Source organism: Hemitrygon akajei, chromosome 9, assembly GCF_048418815.1.
Source record: "Hemitrygon akajei chromosome 9, sHemAka1.3, whole genome shotgun sequence".
Lineage (NCBI taxonomy): Eukaryota > Metazoa > Chordata > Chondrichthyes > Myliobatiformes > Dasyatidae > Hemitrygon > Hemitrygon akajei.
Window position 1 is genome coordinate 78902507 of NC_133132.1, and position 23973 is coordinate 78926479.

Consider the following 23973-nt stretch of genomic DNA (forward strand, 5'->3'; position numbering starts at 1 on the left):
TGTTCCTTTTACTAAAATACATTATCATACGCTTCCCAACACTGTATTCTATTCTCCACTTTTTTTGCCCATTCTTCCAATTTTTCTAAGTCCTGTTGCACTCACATTGCTTACCCCTCCATCTATCTTTGTATCATCCACAAACTTTGCCCCAAAGCCATCAATTCCATTATCTAAATCACTGACAAACAATTTGAAAAGCAATGGTCCCAATACAGACCCCTGAGGAACAGCACTAGTCACTGGCAGTGAACCAGAAAAAGCCCCTTTTATTCCCACTCACTGCCTCCTGCTCGTCAGACATTCTGCCATTCATGCTAGTATCTTTCCTGTAATGCCACAAAATTGTACCCTATTCAGCAACCTCATGCCTTGCACCTTACCAAACACCTTCTGAAAATCCAAGTAAATGACATCCCCTGCCTTTCCTTTGTCCACCCTGCTCATTCATTCCATGAAGAATTCCAACAGATTTGTAAGGCAAGATATTCCTTCAGAGATATCATGCTGAATTTGACCTATTTTATTATTAGTCTCCAAGTACCCGAAAACCTCATCCTTAATAATACTCCAACATTTTCCCAACAACTGAGGTTAGGCTAACTGGGCTATAATCTCCTTTCTTTTGCCTATTTCCTTAAAGAGTGGTGTGACATTTGCAATCTTCCAGTCCTCCAGAACAGTGTCAGAATCATGTGATTCTTGAAAGACCATGACCAATGCATTCGTTATCTCTTCAGCATCTTCTCACAGGAATCTGGGATGTAGTCTCACAGGATCTGGGTCTAGGTGACTTAACCACATCGAGATCTTTGAGTTTGCCTAGCACTTTTTCCTTTGTAATAGCACTGACACTGACTCCTGCTCCCTGACACTCACTGACCTCAGGCACACTGCTAGTGTCTTCCACAGTGAAGATAGATCAGAATTAGAATCTGGTTTATTATCACCGACATGTGATGTGAAATTTGTTAACTTAGCAGCAGCAGTTCAATACAAGACATAACATTATCTCATCTCTAATTACCTGGAATATTTTTGGTGATGGTTTCCCCCATACACGTGCCTGACGTATGCATACAATTGTCTAAAAGTGTTAGTGATGCAGCTGTTGAAAACAGAAATTGTTGCAAGTATTCAGGTCAGTCAGCATCTGTGGGGAGAGAGAAACAGAATTAGTATTTCTGATTAATGACCTTTCATGGAACAAGGAATGTTAGAGACCACATTATTCTGTAACAAAGGGGAGTGGTGTAAAAAACAAAGGTAACATCTGTACTAGGGTGGAGACCAAGACACTGAATGACGTAAGTGGCGGTGATATTGTCAGGGAGAGGGCGGATAAGGCGTATTAGTCATAGCTGATTTCCAGGAAGAAATGTGAACAAAGGAGAGAAATGAAAGTATATAGAAAATAGAGCTTAGAACATTATAGCATTGTACAGTATCTTCAGCCCATGATGCTGTGAAGAACTTTAAAGCTACTCTTAAGGTCAGTCTAAGCCTTCCCTGCTACATAGCCTTCCATTTTTCTGTCATCCATGTGCCTGTCTAAGAGTTTCTTAAATACAGTCTGGTTTTGATCCAGATTCCCACTCCTGCAAGTCTAATTGACTGTCTAAAAGAAGATCCTGCTACTTTGAATACAGAGCATAGAATATTACAGCACAGTATAGGCCCTTCAGGCTATGATGTTGTGCCAACCCTTTAACCTACTCTGAGATCAATTTAACCCTTCCCTCCTATGTAGCCCTCAATTTTTCTATCAGCCATGTGCCTGTCTGAAGGTTTCTTAAATGCCTTAATATAACTGCCTCTATTACCTCCCCTGGAAGGATGCACCATGTACCCACTACTCTCTGTGTAAAGAACTCTCCCTCCCCGTACTGTCCTCCAATCACCTTAAAATTGTGCCCGCTTGTATTAACCATTTCCACCCTGGAAGGAGATTGCTGTGTGAGTCTTCAGGTTTGAGCAGAGTATGTGTCACCACTCTACTCAGGGTCCATTTAAAATCTTTACAGAGCTAGATAGCCTTTTGATTTTGAAAGATGTTGTGCTGCTACCCCACGGCTGTTTCACCAATGGTTGTGTTTCTGCAGTTAGTGAAGCTCCTGCCATGCCTGAGCTTTCTGCACGTGCAGTATTAACTTAGGTTTACTATAGGTCAGCTTGCCATTTGATTGGTAATGAAATGAGCCTGTTGCCATTTCAAGCCAGGAAATGAATCTTTGACAATATCCTTTTATAGTTCAAGATGCTTCCTCAACTTGTTCGAGACATACTCTAGCTGAAAGTAGTTTTCTAATGCACCCTCAATATTTTCAGTAATTTCTTAATGGCAGAGTTGTTCACTTAGTCAAGTTCTCCTACTTTACAGTTCTTCCTAATGTTCTTTTGTTCTCAGCCAAAAAAGTTCTTAATTTTAACATGTTTCTTGATAAATGGCACCTAACCAAATTTTAGTTCATTCCTATCATTTTCTATGATTGAATAATTGGAATATTAATGACCTGATTATTAATGTTTAATTTTGAATCACTGATTTATTTATTTCATGAATAAATGTTTTATCATACATACTCAGATAGTTAGATACATACACTACTTAATGCCTCTAAACTCCATTCAATTGGGACACTTCTTGACAGCGATACTCCAGTTACCACTCCATACAAAAGTAATACTTCTGCATTTAAAGTATCTTGTTGCTCTACACCACAATTTCCACTGCCAAGGGAATAATGCAAAAGGAAAGTCTTAAGAAGGGAAATAGAAAAAAAGACGTGAAATTACAGTCCAGTTAGCCTAACTTCAATGGTTGGGAGAATGTTGGAGTCCATTATTAAGAATGAAGTCTCAAGGTATTTGGAGGCACATGATAAAATAGGCTAAAGTCAGCATAGCTTCCTTAAGGGAACTTCTTTGAGGAAATAACAGGCACGATAGTCAGAGGAGAGTCAGTGGATGTTGTTTACTTGGATTTTCAGAAGGTCCTTGACAACTTGCCACACATTTGGCTGCTAAACAAGGTAAGAGCCCATGGTAATACACAAAATATATTATCACAGTTAGAAGATTGGTTTACTGGCAGGAAGCAAAGAGTGGAAATAAAGTAGGCCTATTCTGGTTGGCTGCTGGTGACTAGTGGTCCATTCAGGCCTAATGAATTAATTGGTGTGGAAGATTTTTACTCTTGTGGGATAATGTCTTTTCTGATCGGTGTGGTAAGGGGGTTGCACTCAGCTTGGTAAGTGAGACTTCTGGCTGTGAAACAATCTCAGGTTTTGGGCCTCCTCTGTGGTGGTTGCAGGAGTTCATTCTGGGACTGCAGGAAGTGGCTCTGAGAGCTCTGGACACATTTCTTCTCCAACACTTGACTCTGCTCTCCTCACCTGATGGAAATGTTGTCTCCAGGTGACTTCAGGCACAATCTCCACTGTGTGGGAGAGTGATCCAGCTCTGTTCTTAATCTTTCCAGGTACCCACTTTAGATTACCTCTCTAGTCCCTTGCCAGGACGGCTTGTCCAGGAGTGAAACATCGAAACTCCTTGTTTGAGGAGCACACAATTTGTCTCAACTGTTTGTCCTGCATGGTCCTATTGAAGATAGGGTTTGAGGAGATCCAAGTGTGACTGCAAGGGACGATCCAGGGACTGTATAGCTGTAAATTGTTGGTTGCAGAGTGTTTTGCATTATGATTGCTGAGCTGATTGAGTTTTAGTGTGGTGTTTTCTGCTGGCATTGCTTGCAGTGTGTTCTATAGACTCTGGGCACACTTTTCCACCGTCATTTTGTAGTGGCAATATGAGTTAGTTAATTCAATTTCAGGGATGACAGAAACTGTTCGGCAATAAATAGTGATCTTTTGTCACTGTAGTGTTCTGGAACACCAATCCTTCAGAAGAGGCTTCTCAACACATCAACAGTGTGTGAGGCTATAGAGGAGATGATTGAGAACACTTCTGGCCACTTTGTGGCTGCATCCACTACCACCAAGAAATTTGTGCCCATGAATAGTCCGGCAATGTCAACATGATTCTTCAGCCAGGGCAATGCAGGAAATTCCCAGGAATGGAGAGGCTCTGCTCTTGACATCTTCTGGACATGTTGGCATCACGAACATTGCAAGGCAAACTGCTCGTTCTGCTGATATATCCTAGATGACCAGACAAAGCTTTGAGCCAATGCTTTCATTTTGGCCACGCCTAGGTAACCAGCACATAGCTCCTCCAACACTTCAGCTCTCAGCTTGGATGGTGCAACATCTCTCAATCTCCACATAAGGTGAACCTTCCACATAAGGGCAAGTTCATAACGGTGCTGGTAAAAATGGGAGAATTGGAATTTCTGCTGCACAGTCCAGCCATTTTGGATTGCCATGTAGACCTGAGACAGTGTGGGGTCTTTTCTGGATTTCTGTTGGATCATCTCTACTGTAGTCGGAGGACTTTCAATTTGCATTAGGGAGAATGCTTCTTTTGTACATTTTTCAGATATTTCCTTTTCCAAGGGTACATGGGATAATCTATCAGTATTACCATAATTAGTTGTCACTTTGAATTCAATCTTGTAATTGTGTCCTCTAAATCAAGTCAAGTCAAGTCAACTTTTATTGTCATTTCGACCATAACTGCTGGTACAGTGCATAGTAAAAATGAGACAATGTTTTTCAGGACCATGGTGTTACATGACACAGTACAAAAAACTAGACTGAACTACGTAATAAAAAAAAACAACACAGAGAAATCTACACTAGAGTACAGACCTACACTGGATTGCATAAAGTGCACAAAAACAGTGCAGGCATTAAAATAAATAATAAACAGGACAGTAGGGCAAGGTGTCAGTCTAGGCTCTGGGTATTGAGGAGTCTGATAGCTTGGGGAAAGAAACTGTTACATAGTCTGGTCATGAGCGCCCAAATGCTTCATAGCCTTTTCCCAGATGGCAGGAGGGAGAAGAGATCGTATGAGGGGTGCATGGGGTCCTTCATAATGCTGTTTCCTTTGCAGATGCAGTATGTAGTGTAAATGTCCGTGATGGCAGGAAGAGAGACCCCGATGATCTTCTCCGCTGACCTCACTATCCGCTGCAGGGTCTTGCGATCCGAGATGGTGAAATTTCCGAACCAGGCAGTGATGCAGCTGCTCAGGATGCTCTCAATACAACCCCTGTAGAATGTGATGACGATGGGGGGTGGGAGATGGATTTTCCTCAGCCTTCGCAGAAAGTAGAGACGCTGCTGGGCTTTCTTTGCTATGGAGCTGGTGTTGAGGGACCAGGTGAGATTCTCCGTCAGGTGAACACCAAGAAATTTGGTGCTCTTTACGATCTCTACGGAGGAGCTGTCGATGCTCAGTGGGGAGTGGTCGCTTTGTGCCCTCCTGAAGTCAACAACCATCTCTTTTGTTTTGTTCACATTCAGAGACAGGTTGTTGGCTCTGCACTAGTCTGTTAGCCGCTGCACCTCCTCTCTGTAAGCTGACTCGTCGTTCTTACTGATGTGACCCACCACGGTCGTGTCATCGGTGAACTTGATGATGTGGTTCGAGCTGTGTGTTGCAGCACAGTCATGGGTCAGCAGAGTGAACAGCAGTGGACTGAGCACACAACCCTGGGGAGCCCCCGTGCTCAGTGTGATGGTGTTGGAGATGCTGCTCCCGATCTGGAATGACTGAGGTCTCCCAGTCAGGAAGTCTAGGATCCAGTTGCAGAGGGAGGTGTTCAGGCCCAGTAGGCTCAGTTTTCCAATCAGTTTCTGAGGGATGATTGTGTTGAATGCTGAACTGAAGTCTATGAACAGCATCCGAATGTATGTGTCTTTTTTGTCCAGGTGGGTTAGGGCCAGGTGGAGGGTGGTGGCAATGGCATCATCTGTTGTGCAGTTGGGACAGTACACAAACTGCAGGGGGTCCAGTGAGGGGGGCAGCAGGGTCTTGATATGCCTCATGACGAGCCTCTCGAAACACTTCATGATGATGGATGTAAGTGCAATGGGACGGTAGTCACTTAAGCAGGACACTGTAAACTTCTTCGGCACGGGGACGATGGTGGCGGCCTTGAAGCACGTTGGAATGGTGCGCTGCTCAGGGAGATGTTGAAGATGTCAGTGAGAACATCTGCTAGCTGGTCTGCACATCCTCTGAGCACTCTACCAGGGATGTTGTCTGGTCCAGCAGCCTTCTGTGGGTTGACCCTGCACAGGGTTCTTCTCATGTCGGCCACAGAGAGACACAGCACCTGGTAATTCATAGGAGGGGTGGACTTCCTCGCCGCCACGTCATTTTCCACCTCAAACTGTGCATAGAAGTTATTCAGCGCATTTGGGAGGGAGGTATCACCTGCACAGTCAGGTGATGTTGTCTTGTAATTGGTGATGTCCTGGATGCCCTTCCACATGCGCCGCGTGTCACCGCTGTCCTGGAAGTAACTGTGGATTCACTGGGCATGTGCACACTTTGCCCCTCTGATGGCTCGGGACAGTTTGGCCCTTGCTGTTGTTAAAGCTGCCTTGTCGCCTGCTCTGAAGGTGGAGTCGCGGGACCTCAGCAGCGCACGCACCTCTGCAGTCATCCTTGGCTTCTGGTTGGTACGTATAGTGATGATCTTGGACAGAGTAACATCATCAATGCACTTGCTGATGTAGCTGGTCACTGATGCCGTGTAATCCTCTAAGTTGGTAGAGTCGCCATCGGTTGCAGCCTCCCTGAACATGTGCCAGTCAGTGTTCTCAAAGCAGTCTTGAAGAGCAGAGATGGCTCCTGCTGGCCAGATTTTCACCTGCTTCTGAACTGGTCTGGAGCGCCTGACAAGAGGTCTGTATGCTGGGATTAGCATAACAGAGATGTGGTCTGAGTATCCGAGGTGGGGGCGGGGCTCTGCGCGGTACGCGTCGGGGATGTTTGTGTAAACCAGGTCCAATCTCTCTATACTCTGCATCTGGGCTGGTGCTGTTAGTGGAACACCCTTCTGTGGATTGAAAATGGACACTAGTGCTTGATGGCGGTAAACACTCACCCATACAAGTACTGGTTGAAACGTTCTGCACCCCAATGCAGACTCAAGGCCTCTCTGTCAATCATGGATAATTTTTCTCTGCAATGGTAAAGGAATGTGATGCAAAGGCTTTGAGGCGTTCACTTCCATCAGATGTAACATGTGATATAATTACACCTATACCTTAAGACAAGGTGCCACTAGCAAGCTTCACTGCATGATGTGGATCATAATGTGTGATGCAGTGTCTGTTATCATTTCCTTTGCCTTTTGGAAAGCCACCTCACACTGCTTTGCCCATTGCCATTTCTTTCTGATCTGTAGTAATGAGTTCAAGGGGTATAACATAGTATCCAGATTTGGCAGGACCTTGTTATAGTAATTGACAAATTTTAAAAAAGGACTGTAGAGGTAACAAATCCATTGGCCCTGGGGCATCCATGATTGCATGAATCTTCTGAGCACACTTGTGTAATACTTTTGCATCAATGGTGTGACCATAGTAAGTGATGCTTGGTTTAAAGAATTCACATTTGTCACATCATGCTCTGAGCCCACAATCTTCTAATCTTTTTCACACTGTCTTGAGATTTTGGAGATGTTCTTTGTCATCCTCACTATAAACGATGATCTTATGCAGGTAACACTGAGAGCCTGGACAGCCTTGCAGCATCTGGTTCGTAGCTTTCTGCCAGAGTGCAGGGGCAGATGCTACTCCAAAAATAAACCTATTATAGTGATAAAGATCTTTGGGAGTGTTCATGTTGAGAAACAGTTTGAACTCTTCTTCCATCCTCATCTATAAGTAGGCCTCAGCTAAGTCTACTTTGCTGAAGTGTTTTCTTCCAGAAAGATCAGCAAGGATACCTTCCATTCTGGGCAGAGGGTATTCATCTATTTTCAGAAATGGGATGATGGTGACATTAAAATCCCCACAGATCCTGACAAATCCATTCTACTTGGCTAATGGGATCATTAATGTTGTGTATGGACTCCGCTCAACCATGGAAAGAACTCCTTCAGCATCCGTGCAATCTAGCTCACTGGCTATTATATCACAGATGGTATAAGGAACTGGACGGACACTGTAAAATTTGGGTGTGTTTAATACTATTTTGGTACTTTTCTCTTCTACATACAGTCCATTTATTTTGTCTGCACGACATGCTCTTGCAGGATTAAGGTTATGTATTGCATTGTTCTGCTGCTGCAATAAAAAACAAACAAATTTTGTGACTTATATGAGTGATGATAAAGTTAATCTTGACATGGGTGTCTATTGTGGACTGAAAGTGGGGGGGGGGCAGGGAGAGTGGAGACATTGTGGAGAAAAGGGAAGGACAAGGAGGGAGCAGGAAGCACCAGGGAGGCATTCTGTGATCATTAGTAAACCAATTGTTTGGAATCAAATGAAGTAGTCTAGTGTCTCAGGGCTGGGTGTGTCTGCAACACTCACCACACCCCTGCCGCAGCATTCCTTCTCTTCCACTTGTCCCACACCCCTACCTCAGCCCTCCACCCTTGTGAACCCCAACGTTCTTTACTCCGGCCAGATTTACAAAATCACCCCCAGTGTTGGCAAATACAACACTGTAAAAAATCTAAGCACCTAAGACTTTTACAGAGTACTGCATGTGTCTAACTTTATTGCATTTTCTCCAATTGCATCTTTAAACCTGCAATGGTCTGGTGTGCATGAGCCCCTTCTATAAAGTTAACCCAAGTTGTTCATCCATATTTCAGTTCAGACATTGCAATTTTATTCACACTCACTTTCATTTCTGACTGCAACTCAATTGTGTCTCTGACTGCAACTCAGTTGTGTCTCTGGCTGCTGTTTCCATTGATAAGACCATAGGACCTCAAGATATAAGAGCTGAATTAGGCCAACGAGTATGCTCTGCCAGTTCATCAGGGCTGATCCAATTTTCCTCTCAGCCCCAATCTCCTGCTTTCTGTCCGTATCCCTTCATGTCCTGTCTAATCAAGAATCTATAAACTTCTGCCTTAAATATACATAAAGATTTGGCCTCGACAGCTGTCAATGGCCAAAAATTCCACAGATTCATTACTCTCTGGCTAAAGAAATTCCTCCTCATCTCTGTTTTAAACGGATGCCCCTCTATTCTGATGGTGTGTCCTCTGGTTTTAGACAATCTCACCATAGGAAACATCCTTTCCACATCCACTATATCAAGGCCTTTCACTATTCAAAAGGTTTTAATGAGGTCATCCCTCATTCTTCTGAATTCCCATGAATACAAGCATAGAGCCATCAAATGATCTGCATGTGACAAACCATTTAATCTTGGAATAATTTTCGTGAACCTCCCTTTGAATTCTTTCCAGTTTCAGCAGATAAGGGGCCCAAACCTGCTCATAATACCCCAAGCAAGGCCTCACCAGTGCTTTATAAAGTTACACCATTTCATGCTTGTTTTTATATTCCAGTCCTCTTGAAATGAATGCTAACATCACATTTGCCTTCCTCAGCACAGACTCAACCTGAAAATTAACCTTTAAGGACTCACAAATCCCTGTACATCTCAGATTTTTGTATTTTCTCTCCATTCAGAAAATAGTCAGCTGTTTCATTACTTCTACCCAAATGCATGATCAGACATTTCCTGACACTGTATTCCATCTGCCACTTCTTTGCCTATTCTCCTAATCTGTCTAAGTCCTTCTGTAATCTATCTCCTCAGAACTACCTTCCCCTACACCAATCTTCGTGTCATCTACAAATTTTGCATCAAAGCCATCAATTCCATCATCCAAATCATTGACATATAATATAAAAGAGAAAAGGTGAAACCCCACTAGTCACTGGCAGGCAACCAGAAAAGACTCCTTTTATTCACACTCCTTGCTTCCTGCCAATCAACCATTGCTTTATCCATGCTAGTGTGGCGACTCACTTTCTGCGCAGGCAAACCGGCTCACAAATAGCCAGCACGTGGGGAGCTACTTTGGTAATGCACCTCTGACATCATTTCCGCCCTGAGAGGGTGGGCGCTAGGGATTAAATGCCAGTGCCACGAAGTTTGAATAAACTAGTCTCAAAATGATTTACGGACTGCGTATCGTTGTCTCTAGCTCTGTATGCAGTACATCGCTACACTAGAATCTTTCCTGTAGTACCATGGGCTCTTAACTTATTAAACCTGATTTTCTCATGTGTGGCACCTTGTCAAAGACCTTCAGAAAATCCAAGTATACAACATCAACCGATTCTCCTTTGTCTACCCTGCTTGTTATTTCTTCAAAGAATTCCAACAGATTTGTCAGGAAAGATTTTCCCTTGATGAAACCATGCTGCCTATGGCCTATTTTATCATGTGCCTCCAAGTACCTTGAGACCTCATCCTTAATAACCCCTGCCTGTATTCTTTTCCAATCAATTCTGGTCAACTCCTTTCTCTCATGCCTCTATAATTCCCTTTACTCCACTGTAATACTGATACATTCAATATTATCTTCTCCTTAAATTTCCAGGTGAACTCAATCACATTAAGATCATTTGCCCCTAAGGGTTCTTTTATCTTAAGATGTCTAATTAATTCTGGTTCATTACACAACATCCAATCCAGAATAGCTGATTTCCTAGTGGGAATTTTTAAAAAGCCATCTCGTAGGCATTCTAGAAATTCACCCTCTTGGAATCCTGCCACCAACCTGATTTCCCCAATCTACCTGCATGTTGAAATCCCTATGACTATTGTAACACTACCCTTTTGGCATGAATTTTTCAATTCCCATTGTAACTAGTAGACTATAAACTTCCTACTGTTTGGGTGTCTGTATATAACTCACATCATGGTCTTTTTTACCCTCACAGATCCTTAGCTCTATCCACAAAGATTCAACATCTTTTGGCCCTATGTCACCTCTTTCTAATGATTTAATTTCATTTTTCACACCACACCCTTTACCTTGCTGCTTATTCTTTCAATAGAGTCATTATCCTTGTACATTAAGCTCCCAGCTATAATCTTCTTTCAGTCTTGATTCAGTGATGCCTACAGCATCACACTTACCAATCTGTAACTGTGCTACAAGTTCATCGACCTTATTCTGCATATTGTGTGCATTCAAATATAACACCTTAAGTTCTGTACTCACCCTTTTCAATTTTGTCCACCTTTTACATTGCAACTCATCCTGTTGACTGCAATTTTGTCTATCATCAGTGTCTCCTTACTCTGAGTCCCACTACACATTGTTTCTGCTTATTACCCAGCTACCTCATCTTTAGCACTATCACTCCCGTTCCCATCCACCTGCCAAATTAGTTTAAGCCCACCAAACAGCTCTAGCTAAACTGCCCACAAGGATATTGGACCCCCTCTGGTTCAGGTGTAACCTATCTCTTTTGAATAGGTTATACCTTCCCCAGAAGAGATTCCAATGATCCACATAAATCTAAACCCCTGCCTTCTAGACCAAGTTATCAGCCATACATTCATCTGCCAGATCAGTAATACAGCAATTTCAACTGCTCTTTTAAATGTGAGTTAGACAGAGGTGGAGTCATGATTACGGTAAATTGTGACTCCTTTGTATTCATCTAAAAAAACAGCTTATTTCAACCTTTAATGTATTTCCTGTTGCATGTGGCTGGACCCAAAGTTAGGAATCATTTTTGACTGTTTTCTTGTAAGATTCCACAAACTAAAAGATCTCCTTGTGCAATATTAAGCCCATCTCTGAACTAACAATGCTTGGACAATTTCTTCAGTTCAGCTACATTCGTTGAATGAATGCCCCTTCCTTTTGATTCTGCTTATAAAACCTAATGTGTTCTACATTCAACAGTGCTTTCAGTTCTAAGTGTTCTTACATTATGTTCATGATAGCTGCAAAGCTCATTTCAGCTGGTTTGGTTGGAGCAGTTAAATTTCTAGGAAAACTGTAAGCTTTTCCATCTATTGTACTCAGTAACACTGGCACATACTTTTCATTGGTTATTTCACTTCCTTCAAAATCCTGCTCAATTTTTTCAGTATAATCATCCAGTTCTCTGTTGTGCAATTGAATGTGTATATTTTTGTGATGTCACCAGTCATTTCTGCTTTTAAAAAAAATCATCACCTGGTAGTCACTGTTTATGAACCTGTGAATTTTGTTGATTTTCTACATTTTTTAAAACTTGACTGCCTCTCTCCCCTTCTGAAGAAACACGTTGTGAGCTTTTTTTTAAACTTGAATCTCTCTTTCCTCTTCTCAAAGAAGAATATGCTGCACTTCAAGAGTTAGGTAGCCATCTTGGGTTCATTTTCATTTTGAAACTGACTTATCACTACTATAATGTTTTGTAACTCCAGAAACTAATCAAAAGAAGAACATGAGAGCTGAGATTCATCTCTATCTTGTTTATTTTCTTTAGTGTGGCATTCACATATGACATGGTAGGGTAATGACATATGCCATTTACATACTTTTATATATGAACCATAATGAATCATGTAAACAGATAAAGAATGCTAAATCAAACAATATATTTACAATATTACTCCAATATTACTGAAATAAGGAAGCAGGGAGATTTTTTTGAAGGCTGTAGACCATATATGTCAAACTCAAGGCCCGCGAGCCAAATCCGGCCCGCGGTGGAATTATCTTTGGCCCGCGAGATAATATCTAATTACTATTAAAGCTGGCCCCAGTAATTGAAGCGCCTATGGCGTATGATATGGCTAATGCTGAGTTTATTCAGGTACCAGGTTTTCAGGGTTCTTAGTGTTTATTCGGCAGTCTTCTTCATAAGAAATGGAATTTGTAAAGTGAAACACTTTGTAGTTATAGCAGAGACTGAGACACATGAGAGCAGGCTGAAAAAACGGAGGCAACAAAAACTGCGTTCGCACGCGTCCGACTGATCCGGCCAGCATGAAGCTGCATTTTGCTCAATCCGGCCTGTGACCTAAAATGAGTTTGACACCCCTGCCACAGATTAGGGCAATAAACAAATCAGTGGCATAAGGAATACAGTACTGGGAAGTGTAAAGAATAAAGGCATTGACTATTTTCTAAACGGAGCAAATACTGTACAGAAATCAGAGATGCAAAGGGACTTGGGAGTCTTCGTGCAGAATTCCCTAAAAAGATTAACTTGAAGGCTGAGTTGGCAGTAAGGAAGGCAAATGCAATGTTTATGTTTATTTATAGAGGATGAGAATATAAAAGCAAAGATGTAATGCTAACGCTTTATCAGGCAGTGGTCAGACTGTACGTGGAGTATTGTGAGTAGTATTGGGCCCCTTATCTAAGAAAGGATGTGCTGGCATTGGAGAGAGTCCAGAGAGTTTATAGAAATTATTCTAGGAAGCACGTGATTAATGTATGAGGAGTGTTTGATGGTTCTGGGCCTGTATTCACTGGAGTTTAAAAGAGTGAAAAGGGATCTCATTGAAACCTATTGAATATTGAAATATCTAGATAGAGTAGATGTGGGGGAGTCTAGGACCAGGGAGTTTAGCCTTAGAATGGAAGGACATCCCTTTAGAACAGAAATAAGCTGGAAATTATTTAGCTAGAGGGTAGTGAATTCATGGAATTCATTACCACTGGTAGCTGTGGAGATCAAGTTATTGAATATATTTAAAGCAGAGGTTGATAGGTTCTTGATTAGTAAGGGCATCAAAGGTTACGGATAGAAGACAGGGTAATGGGGTTGTGAGGAATAATAAAACAGACATGATGAAATGTTGGTGTACACTCTACGAGCTGACTGGCCTAATTCTGATCCTATATTTTATGGTCTTATGGTTTTCCCACCAGATTATCTTCTTGGATCATACATGATCACTTGATCTGAACTTGATGCTGCAGCACCTTCCATTACTTCTGTTTTTGGTCCATTTCCCATTTTGCATTAATGTTTTATGCCAGCTAAAATTTCTTCCTACGATGGCAGCCTCATCTATAGCTCTTGCATACCTATTTGAATATTAGATCTGCAGCAGAACATTAATTATGTTGTACTATGTGTGCTAGTTCATACATATATTTAAGTCTCGGAGCTCAATCCAACAATACGTTGAAGTTGCAATGACACAACATATTTTCAGGAATACTCCACAATTGCAAGTCATCTTTCCTCTTTCATGTGGTGAGTTCCAAGCTTGTAACATTACAGAATCTCCAACAGTACTGAGTTCAAATAGTTGAACAGTTTTTTCTGTTATTTCAGTAAATGGGATATGAATAGTCCAATGGGGCACAAATAAATTTGCAAAGGTCTCAATTATTTGGCCATATTTCCATTAATAGGATCACCCTCTTGAATTCTGTAACAAAATTCTCTTTCTATTTTGCTTCACATTCAAGTCTGTGTTTAATCGTGAGCTACTCACATTCACTCTCCCGATGCAGTTACTTGATGTCCTTTAAAATTTTGTCTGTTTTGATGACTGCGATTCTCTGCTTCCAGTCCTCGTCACCGCTGTATACTCTCAGTAAAAATATACAGACTTTTATACACAATGACCTACAGGATCTCAAACATGGTGTATCGAGTTCATTCAGGGGTTCTATTCAGATTGTCTCTGCATGTGATGATATGCAGGTGGCTATCATGGCAAAAAATAATGCCACAATCATCTTCATTCCTGTAGTACCTATAAATATATCTTCTCAAAAATAGTCTGCAATCTTGTTTTGTAACCATAAACAGCATCATCATCTACAGAAACAGTTGTTCACCATTATGTTCATTCATTGCATTGGATGGAAAAATGTGCCACACATTCCTAACATGTCATTATCAGCTTTACCTCTGATTTTGAAAAGAATTAAGCCAATTGCTCACTACAGGGATGTGATGCTTTGTGCAGCCTAAGAGACTTCAGGGCCAAAGCAGTTGATATTTTACTTGTGAGCACAAATATTGCTTTAGGGAATGGTTGCAAAGTTCAAAGTACATATATATTATAGAACCTTGAAATTCATCTCTTAACAGGCAGCCACAAAACAAGGAAACTCAAAACAAGGAAACCCAAAAGAACCCATATAAAAAAAGACCATCGTACTCAAACTCTCAATGTACAGAGCATAAAAACACATCAAGCCCAAGAAAAAAGACCATCGAACATCCAATGTGCAGAGAAAAAATATACGCATCATGCAAACAATAATTGCAAGCAAGCAAATGGTGTTCTCAATTGAAGTCTGCAAAGCGAGTCCCATAGTTCAGCTCAGAGCCAAGTTGTGGAGCAGCGATCTGAGCTGGCATGTCCCTTGCCAGGGGCTCCAGCATCCTAACCTTTTCAATCTGGCCCAGCACCTAAGCTGGTCAGACATTGGGTTCAATCACTTCAATATGCTCTGGGGCCAGGAGCCCACCACTCAATTCAGCCTGTACCCATCCTTTCTGTTTTGGCCCTGCGCTTAATCTCCATCCAAACATTGAGTTCAGTCACCCCGATCCACTCAGGTGCCCAGACCTCACCACCTTGATTTGCTCCTCAACACCGTGCCTAAATCAATCGAACCTCGGGTCTGTCTCGCTCTCGGCAATGGGCCTACCGCCTCGCCTCGCCTCGCCTCAGTTTTGCCACATCAATTTAACTTTAAGTCCAAAGAGAAGTTGCAGACTATTACTTGTGATGATCATTTGCCAGAATAAGTGTGATTAACGAAGTGTTGAGTTTTTCCTCATTTCATTAACCATCAGTCAGAAGCTGAGGTTCAGCAGCATCATCTTAGATGGGGACAAATTAAATAAAAATCAGGAGAGTTTGCAGATGCTGGAAGCCAGTGCTGATGAAGGGTCTCAGCCTGAAACATCGACTGATAACTCCTTTCCACAGCTGTTGCTGAGTTCCTCCAGCATTTTGTGTGTGTAGCAAATGGAATGTAGTTAGTTTATTTGGAGGAAGGGTGTGGAACAGAAGCCATTCCTTTGAGTGTTACTGATTTAAGGACATTGCTCACTGAGCACTTGATCTTTTCAATGACCACTTGATAGTTGGGTTGTGTTACTGCAACAGTCTGGCTTTTTTGTAAATCAAAATTCCAATGCCTCCAATATATTTCTAAAACTACAGTCCAGTCAAACCTCAGATAAATTCTGTCTGTGAGGTTTAATTGAAATTGTGATTCTAGTAAATGCCACCTGCTCATTTTATTTCTACGTATATGTTTTCAGCTGGATAGCAATTTTGTTTTTTTGTTTTGTTTTACATTTATGGCCTTAATATTTTGCTATATTAAAGTAAGAGATGTTATAAATTTTTACTTGCAGTAATATACAAAGTCATGCACAAACTCTGCAGATCAGGCAGGATCTATATAGGAAAATGGACAGTCAATATTTTAGGTCATAAATGCAAGAGATTCCACAGATGATGGAAATCTTGAGTACACACACAAAATTCTGAAGGAACATAATTCGTCAGGCAGCATCTATGGACGGGAGTAAGCATTTGATGCTGGGACTCTGTCCTGATGAAGGGTCTTGACCCAAAACGTCATCTGTCACCCATAGATGCTGCCTGATTTGCTGAGTTCCTTTAGCATTTTGTGTATATTGCTCAAGATTTTGGATCAAGACTCAAAAGATTTTGGACCGAAGGGTCTTGACCCAAAACATTAATTTCCCGCCATCTACAGTCACTTGTGTTTTGATTAATTTCTACCTCCATGGTATTTCTTGTGGCAATTTAATTACTAGTGGAGATAAGAGGGGAGAGAACTCATCATCCAATCCACCCAATAGTTATTAATTGTTTACATGTATTAATAAATAAGAATTAGCTTTCTTGGTAACCAGGTGTTGTTCACAAGAGCTTACTGAGGGACTTAGAAAGCATAATCAATGCCTATGGGCAGCAGCATCTGCATTGACAAAATTCCTGGCATTCGTACCTCGCATAGGAATCATAGGAGCATCAGGAGACAAACTGGGCAGCGGTTTTCAGTGGACAATAAATTTGTGTCTCACCTAATCTGGGGGTTGGCACAGTTGCACAGGTGATGTAGTTGTTGCCTCATGGTGCCCGAGACACAGGTTCAATACTGACTTTGGGTGCTGTCTGTGCAGAGTTTGTACATACTCTCTACGTACACATGGATTCCCTCCAGATGTTCTGCTTTCCTCTCATGTCATAAAGATGTGATAATTAATTGGCAACAGTAAATTGCCCCTAGGATATAGGTGAAGAGTAGAATATGAAGGGGACTTAAAGATTTGTGCCATTCACCAACACACTATAGAAAAGTTAGTATCTCTCCTTGCAGATATAGTTTAATTACTAAGTGTCTTCAGCACTTTCAATATTTACTTTGAACTCAGTATTTTGCTTTGAAATTGTGTATACTTTTCTGATATGACAAACTCCCAGATGATGTAGGACACGGAGTGCATAGGATCTAATACACAAGAACACATAGGAGCAAGTGAAGGCCATTTAACCACTCAAGGCTGGATCACCTTTCAATATAGTCATGCGAGGTATGCTCTAGGCCTCGGTTTCTCCCTTTGGTCAGTTTCACATGGATTTCAATTCTTTGATCTTTCAAATAGGGTATCTATCTCTTCTTTAATGCTCCCCAGTGATCTAACCTCTATAGTCCTCTGGAGTAAAAAAAAACAATGACTACCTTTGCAAGTAAAAGTTCTACACGCCTATGTTTAATTGACTTGAACCTTATCTTGTAACCAGAACCCCAGGTGGAACGAGCTGGCTGAGGAAGTGGTTGAGGCAAATAAAATAATAGAATTTGAGAAGCACCTTGTTAGGTACTATAGGGGTGGGGATTAGTGAGATATGGGCTCAATGTAGGGAATTGAGACTGGATGGGTGGGCACCACTTTGGGCTAAAGGACCTGTATCCAAGCTGTATTACTCTATGACTCTCTACTCTATTCAAGGCTTTCAAATAGTGGAAATATCTCAATGTCTATCCTGTCATCAACAAAAAATTCTCCTGCAGCAACTCAGCAGGTCAAGTGGCATCTGTGGCGGCAATAAAATTATTAATGTTTCAGGTTGAAATGCTGCATCAGGACTGGGTTTGACATGAAATGCTTCTTGACCTGCTGTGTTCCTCCAGCAAATTGCTGCTCCTGATTCCAGTGTATGCTGTCTCTCCTGTCTTGCCCTCTTATAACCTTATATGTTTCAATATGTTCACCTCTCATTCTTCTAAACTCTAAAGAATATAGTGACCGAATTATTCAGCAAAAGCTCAAGCACTTCCTCCCACCAACTTCCCATTTCCACTAATCCTTCAGTAATCCAACTGATTTCTTTATACCACAACTCTTCCCAGATTCTACCACTTGCCAACACACCAGGGATAACTTTTAATGGCCAATTAACCTCCACGTGGGACGAAACAGGAGCATTCAGATGAAATCCATGCAGTCACAGGGAGAATACACACAGTCATCACCTGAGGACAGGATTGAACCTAAACTGCTGCAGTTGAGAGACTGTGCCTCTACCAGTGTGCCACTCTGATGTTAGATCTAACTTTTTTTTGACAGCCATAAAAGGACAACCCTGTTATCTCTAAAATTAGTGTAGTGATCTCTTGTGGATAGCCTCCAATGCAAGACTGTCCGTTGTGAAATAAAACGACCAAACTGTACACAGTAGTCCAGGTACAGCCTCACCAGCACCTTGTAAAATGGTGGCAATAATTCTCCATTTCTAAACTCCAAATATCTTAAAATAAAGTTTCAGATTTATTTACAACATGTACATCGAAACATACAGTGAAATGCATCATTTGCTTTAACTACCAGTACACATTCTAGCGGCAACACAACATGCCCAATTTGCTCAGCAGAGTAACACACAATACAGCAAAAAGGAACATTCCAGACAACAACAGTGAAACAAGCCTTATTCCTCCCTCCGTACCACCCACTCACCCACATACATACATATTCCTCTAACCCCAAGATAGGCCTTTTTTTTTTTACCTACAACCTCCAGTAGATTTGCAGACACTGGGCTGCAACTTCCCCAGAAGTCTTGCAGAGACTTGGGCTGCAGCCATATGGCCGCAGCTTCTGAACTTTTGATTGATCTATGGGGTTCGATCTAGACCTCAATTGCCTCCCTAACACTTCGCTGCACTTACATAACACCTTGTGTGATTTATTCACAAGAACACCTGGATTTTTCTGTACACCAGTTATTTGTAATCTCTCTCTGTTTAGATAAAAATCTGCCTTCTGATTCATCCTATCTAGGTACGTGACTGCACACATTCCTGTATTAAACTCATATTTGTTATGTTTCTGCCAGCTCAGTTAATCTATCTATATCCTGTTGCAGAGTTCCACATCCTGAATGTACCAAGCCCTCCCACATATTTTCAGGTCATCAACAAACTTGCACATGCACTCTTGCTACCTGTGCCAGATAGTAAACAATTGAAGACTATGAGTTGATCCTTGGGACATACTGTATCACTAGTTATTTTCTTCTAGCCATAAAAAGGTTCACTTAGAACCATAGAATGTTACAGCACAGAAACAGGCCCTTCTTGGCTGTGCCAAACCATTTTTCTGTCTAGTCCCACTGACCTGCACCTGGACCATATCCCTCCATACACCTCTCATCCATGTACCTGTTCAAGTTTTTCTCAAATGTTAAAAGTGAGCCCGCATTTACCACTTCATCTGGCAACTTAGTGCAGCATTCTGCATTTTATATAATAACCAGTCTTCAATCAATGTCGACAAAGTTTACCTAATATTGTGAACAGTTACCTTTATGAGAAACTGTGGTGAACTACATATACCTGTCTGGACACGCCCCCTGCTGACTGCTCCTGTGGCTCCTCCCACAGACCCCTGCTGACTCCTCCTGTGGCTCCTCCCACAGACCCTGCTGACTGCTCCTGTGGCTCCTCCCACAGACCCCTGCTGACTCCTCCTGTGGCTCCTCCCACAGACCCCTGCTGACTCCTCCCACAGACCCCTGTATAAAGGTGATGGAGGTCTGAGCCCAGCCTCTCAGTCTCCAGGATGTAGTATGGTGGTCACTCACTGCTCGTTCCTTCTTCCAGTCAATAAAAGCCGATACCTCGCTTTTACGTCTCAGAGTGAGTTATTGATGGTGCATCAGAAACTTTGCCAAATGCCTTTTGGAAACTCAAATATATCATATCTGCAGGTTTCCTTTCAATCACTCATAGGTCACCACAGTGGCATCACTCTGGATCAGGTTACGTATTCAGTTTCAGAAAAAGTCCTTCCTTCACTCATCCGCAAATGAACAAGTGTAATATATGAAAACTAGGATAAATAATGTGTTGGCGCAACATCTAGAGCTTCATTATGTTGAACACTGGTTCCCTCCAGGATGTGCGCCCAGCCTGCTGCTGACACATGACTGTGCTGCTAGATCCAGTTCAATCGAATCATCACGTTCACCGAGGACACAACAGTGGTTGGCCCCATCAACATGGATGACAAGGTATTGTTCAGAGACGAGGTAGAGCAGCTTGTGTGATGGGGTGAGCACAACAACTTTAGTGGACGCACTAAAGAGATGATTGTGGCCTTCAGGAAGGCACAGGCTGACCACTCTTCACCGCCCATAAATGGCCCCTCTGTAGAGAGAGTTAAGAGCACCAAGTTTCGGGGAGTGCATAATAGTAGGCAACTGTCGATCCCAGGGGACCACAGGTTTGCGCCTCTGGTGGACTGTGTCCTCTCCAGGGTGCAACCCTGGGCGGGAAGATTTGAAGAACCGGCTGTTGCCCATGCAGTGGGTTCCCCCTCTCCACATCACTGATGTAGTCCAAGGGTAGGGCAAGTGCTGATACAGCTTGGCACCAGTGTCGTCGCAGAGGTTGCCAGAGTGAAGTTGTAAACAACATCAAACTGCCTTAGGGACCCTGGCTCCGGATTTCTTTCTCGGGGTTTACTCCTGAAGCTTTTCTGATGGGTGGATATGGCCGCAAGGCAGTGGAGGTTTAAAATCAGTTTTCCTTCTCATAGACAGGCTGCCGTCCAAGGCTGACGAGCCCCACCTGCCCGAAGCAACTGGTTTTGAGGCACCATTGGTCCACCTTTGCCCCTTCTTTTGTCAGTTCTGCCAGGCCTAGTAACTAAGCTACACGTGAAAGCCAAGAGTTGGACTTGGTTGTCAGAGACCGTTAGAGATGCACGCCATTTGGAGCACGTTATAGGTAATGAGAGCTTATCCCCACCTCTGGCTATAACAGCCTTAGGAACCTGGGAGTGCATAATGAAGGATGATCTCATCTGGTCTCTTAACACTACCTCTTCAGTGAAGGAAGTACAGCAGCATCTCCACTTCCTAAAGAAACTGGGGTGTGGGGGAATGCAAGTCTCTCTCCAACCTCCCCCTCCACCCCTCCTATTCTAACCAACTTTTACAGCAGTACTATTGAGAATGTCCGGACCAGCTGCAGCACTGTCTGGTGTGGAAATTGCAAGGCAGCTGACAATACGATCCTAAAAATGATTGTGAGGACTGCCGAGAGGAACACCCTTTCTACCTGTTCGAGATATTTATTAGGAGCACTGTGTATGGAGGGCCCTTTGCTTTGTCAAGGGCCCCTCCCATCTGTCCCACAATCCCTTTGACCCCCTACCATCAGGCAGGAGGTACCGTAGCATTAGGACAAGGACTGTTAAGGTGGGAAACAGCTTCTTCACCCAGGCTGTGAGACTACACTCACAGCCACCATCTAGGTCTCACCATGTATAAAGCACCAGTAGCATTATACCACTTACATTTTAAGTTGTGTCCTAAATGCATCTTATGCTAAATGTCAGGCTTCTAGAATAGAAGCATAGAAAACCTACAGCACAATACAGGCCCTTCAGCCCACAATGCTGTGCTGAACATATAGTTACTTTAGAGGGTTACCCATAGCCCTCTATTTTTCTAAGTTCCATGTACATATCCAGGAGTCTCTTAAAATACCCTATATTATTCGCCTCCACCACCATCGTCTGCAGCCCATTCCACATACTCACCACTCTCTGCGTAAAAAAACTTACCCCTGACATCTCCTCTGTACCTACTTCCAAGTACCTTAAAACTGTGCCCTCTCGTGATAGCCATTTCAGCCCTGGGAAAAAGTCTCTGACTATCCACATGATCAATGCCTTTCAATGAAGAAGGAGGGTGTTATTAGAAGAACATAAAGTAGATGCTAATTATGGAAAAGATCTCCTTACAATAGAAAAAAAAGCTCACTTTATGTTAAGCAATATTTTATGTGTTAAGGTCGCCAGTACCTTTGACATCTGACAGGACTACTCTCTCATCTCAGACTTCAAACACTTGATGTAGTATGCAAGTTTACAATTCAACAAATTCCTGTTATAGACTATTATCCAATTGACATTATCAGTTGGCGGTATACATGCATATGATTAGTCAGGGTATGAAGTGGTACGGGGAAAGGTGGGAGATTGAGCTGAGATTGACCCCCTACCATCAGGCAGGAGGTACCGTAGCATTAGGACAAGGACTGTTAAGATGGGAAACAGCTTCTTCACCCAGGCTGTGAGACTACACTCACTGCCACCATCTAGGTCTCACCACATATAAAGCACCAGTAGCTCTCAATGATAAAATGGCAGGTCAAGTTCAATGAACCAAATGGCCTAATTCTGCCCCTGTATCTTATGGTCTTATCTAGTTGAATGACAATAAACTTGAATTAAGTTACCTCCCTCTCAACCGCATAGATTGGTGTGTGTTCTCAAGGATGTGGCACATCCTAGGATAACTGGTAAACTACTTGTTTGCTTTCACTATTTTTGTTACATTAATTCCATTATTGCCCAGTAAACTCTAGTCCACTTATTCCTTGCTTAATAGGAACTAGATAAGGAGTTAGTTTTGTAAATAGAAACAAACTGTTGGTAAACTTGCTGCAAGACTGTCATAGTTATCAATCTCCCAGTGTAAACCTCACTGTGCATTGAGGCAATAAACCAGCAATGAATGTTAACCAGGAAAGTAATCAAGATTGCAAGCAAATGGAAAGCTGGACAGATAAATAATCAAAATTATAATCTGATGATGAGGTCCAAATTTGTGCAGTGGAGACCAGGGCCCTGTAGATCCATCGACTTCCCTCTGCAACTACTTACCCCCTTGCACCTCATTCCATCTTGTGGAAATAGGAATGATATGACAAAACTTCGGTTTTTCTCTCTAATGATGCAATTTCCTCACAGCAAAGTTCCACAAGCTATAGTTAGGTTAATACTGACACATTAAAATTACTAGGCCATTGGGGATAATACAGCTCCCCCAACTGCCTAACAGAGCTGTGGGATTTTATATATCCAACTCAGAGAGTAGATGGGGCCCAATTTTTCCTTTCATCTGTTAATATAGCTCTTCTGCTGTACTCCACAAGCCCAGTGGAGACAGGCCTCTGGAGTTGACTTGGAAAAAATAATCTTCTCATTGGCAGGTGAGAATGTTAATCCAGAAATGGAATGATCTGTGACCTCTGTTGTCTCAACTGCAGAGAAAGCTGCATGGTTCTCATTTATTAAATATGATCATTCCTTCCATGAATACACTTTATAACTCTCTTAATGAGCTGAATATTTTTTCCATCCACAGTCGAGATCATATTGGAGGAGACCAACACGCACAGCACCTCCACTATGATAATGCAATTCCAACTCTGATGGAAAGACATGTCCTTCCCAGGCAGATCCTTTGCTCCCAGTTGAAAGAAGGTCAGTGAGCTCCTGGTGGGCAAAGGAAAAGCTTCCAGGATAGCGTCAAAACCAGCCTGAAGAAATTTAACATGACATCTAAAAATGGAGAAGACATTGCACTCGATAGATAGAACCCGAGGAAATGTGTTCAAGAGGGAGCTGTGCCTCATGAGAGCGACCTCCGCTATGCCACAGAGAACGAGCAGCGGCTGTGAAAAGGAAAGACTGAGCAACCAAAAGACCTAACCACTCACCACAGCCACCACTTACTCTTGCCCACACTGCACCA

General features: G+C 42.4%; 1 long non-coding RNA gene across 1 annotated transcript in view; it reads right to left on the bottom strand.

Moving 5' to 3' along the window:
• The window catches only part of LOC140733287 (uncharacterized), a 35222-nt gene extending 34072 nt beyond the window's left edge, over window positions 1–1150 (bottom strand). Inside the window, exon 1 of the long non-coding RNA XR_012100256.1 lies at window positions 1028–1150. This is a non-coding gene — a long non-coding RNA (uncharacterized lncRNA). The remainder of the gene's footprint in view (window positions 1–1027) is intronic.
• Window positions 1151–23973: the final 22823 nt, after the last annotated feature.